Below are 2345 nucleotides of genomic sequence, written 5' to 3' on the forward strand. Positions count from 1 at the left end.
GTCAAGAACTTCGTCTTTTGATCACAATTTGCTTGAACAGAGATTGCTCAATGATATTGCAACTTGTGTCACACTTGACGGCTCTTAAAACAATCATTTTATATGTTTAGGGTTAGAAGAAAAGAAGGCCCAAAATCATATTCACGGATCCCAAGAAAATCAGATTGGAAATCTGAAATTTTAAATCTCGACAGATAGCAGGTGTTGAGGTAGCTATCGAGAAGGTGTCGAGCTTTAAAAACTTTGCACTTCAGCTTGCTTTTTCTTGGACAGACTTGATGACTTCAACACTTAACCTTGAAATCTTGTTTCTTGAAGTATTAAAAACACCTAGAACTACCCAATTACAAATAAAGTGCGTTTTGTCAAAAGATTAGCCAATTTACATAAATAAGTGACATATGTTCTTAAAAATGAAAACATATATGTCCTAACAGAGTGTTTATCACACAATATGAAAATCAAAGGGTCAAAATTTTGTTTTTAATGAATGCAATGGACCTGGGGTATCAAATCTGTTAGGTTCTAAAAGTTTAGGAATTTATGTATTTAGAACTCTAATTTGTAATATTGGAAAACCATGATCAAAACAATATGTTTAGTCTTGTTTAAGCTTGCTCAAAGTTGATTAATTATTGTAAAGTTGGAATCGAGAGACTGTAGATGCATTGGGGCATTTCGGTCTGGCTCGATTGATCGAAGAATAGACTCGATCAATCGAAAGTCGACCAGATTGCGTTTTCTGCAGTTTTTCCAACTCAGCCCTAACTCATTAAACGTTTAGGGTTTATGTTTTTTCCCTAGGTATATAAGGCAAAACCTAGCCACATTTTTAGAGTTGCTCCAGTTTTATTGTTGCTCATACATTGCTGTTTTGTGTAAATCTCTTGTGAGATCTAGAGGAGTTTTCCTTTACACAAAGCTTAGGGTTTTCAAGATAGAGATTACTTCAATATCTTGATGATCAACTAGGTTGCTACCATTGAAGCTTAAAGAATATCAAGCGTGGGTGCTTGTAGCTGATTGAAGAATTCAAGAAAGAAGGAGTCCGTGGATTTGGAGCTTGCACGGGGTCGTGTCAGTAAGTTTTACTGGTAGGTAGCATTAGGAAGTCGAGCGGGGAGCTTGTAAGTCCTTTTGTATGAACTTCGATTCTTTCATAGTGAATTCAGTTTTGCCTTGAGGATCAGTGGGTAAAATCCTCTCCAGGTTTTTTACCGGTTTGATTTTCCTAGGTGATCATATCTTGTGTTATTTATTATTCCGCTGCTATATATTCTTGATATGATTGTTTGATTGTTTTAACCTAGAATTGCTTAATTTGACTAAGTAACAACTTGGCTAATTAACTAGGCTACTCAATCTGGTTATGTGTTAAGGGGTCTAAAACCGTTCAAGTGGTATCAGAGCGGGTAGCTTTTCTGTTGTAGATCTTTTGATCTCTGAGCTGATCCTTGACCCCTACTGTCATTGAGCATGGACACTCTCTTGTTGTTCCTCCTCACTTTGATGGGAATAACTATGCTTATTGGAAAGTAAGGATGAAAGCATTCCTGAAATCCATTGATGAGAGAGTTTGGAATTCCGTTGAATACGGATAGGAGAAGCCCATTACTCCTGTGAGTGAGTGGCAAACCTCTGAAAAAGAAGCAGCTGGCTTCAATAGCAAAGCTATGAATGCCATCTTCAATGCTGTTTCTATTAAGGAATTTAAGAGGATCTCTAATATTGAGGTTGCTCATACTGCTTGGAAAATCCTCCAAACTGTGCATGAAGGCATAAAGGCAGTTAAGATAAACAAACTGCAACAATTAACTTCTAGGTTTGAGAGCATTAGGATGTCTGATGATGAATCCTTTGATGAATTTTATGCCAAACTGAATGATATTGTTAATTCTGCTTCTAATTTGGGTGAAATCTATGATCAACCTAAAATTGTTCGAAAAATACTTAGATATTTAACTGAAGACTTTAGACCCAAAGTGACTGCCATTACTAAGAGCAAGGATGTGGACTTCATCCCTGTTGATGAGCTTGTAGGATCTCTTCAATCCTATGAGTCTGACTTACCCAAAACAAACAAATCCAAATCAATGGCTCTTAAGTCTGTTGATGATGTTGAGGTTGGTGGATTTGATGATGAGCTCTCTGCTACAGAGATAGCTTACCTTGCCAAGAATTTTAGAAATTTTCTGAGAAATACAAATAGAAAGGTAATAGGTACAAACACTGCTGAACTTAGAAATTTTAGGAAGAATGATCCCACTAAGGTTAATAACTTTGAAAAACCTAGAGAAAAAGTAGGTTAATCTTCAAACAATTTTTTGGGTGCTCAGTGTTTTGGT

Source organism: Quercus suber, unplaced genomic scaffold, assembly GCF_002906115.3.
Source record: "Quercus suber isolate HL8 unplaced genomic scaffold, Cork oak 2.0 scaffold_1176, whole genome shotgun sequence".
Classification (NCBI taxonomy): Eukaryota; Viridiplantae; Streptophyta; class Magnoliopsida; order Fagales; family Fagaceae; genus Quercus; species Quercus suber.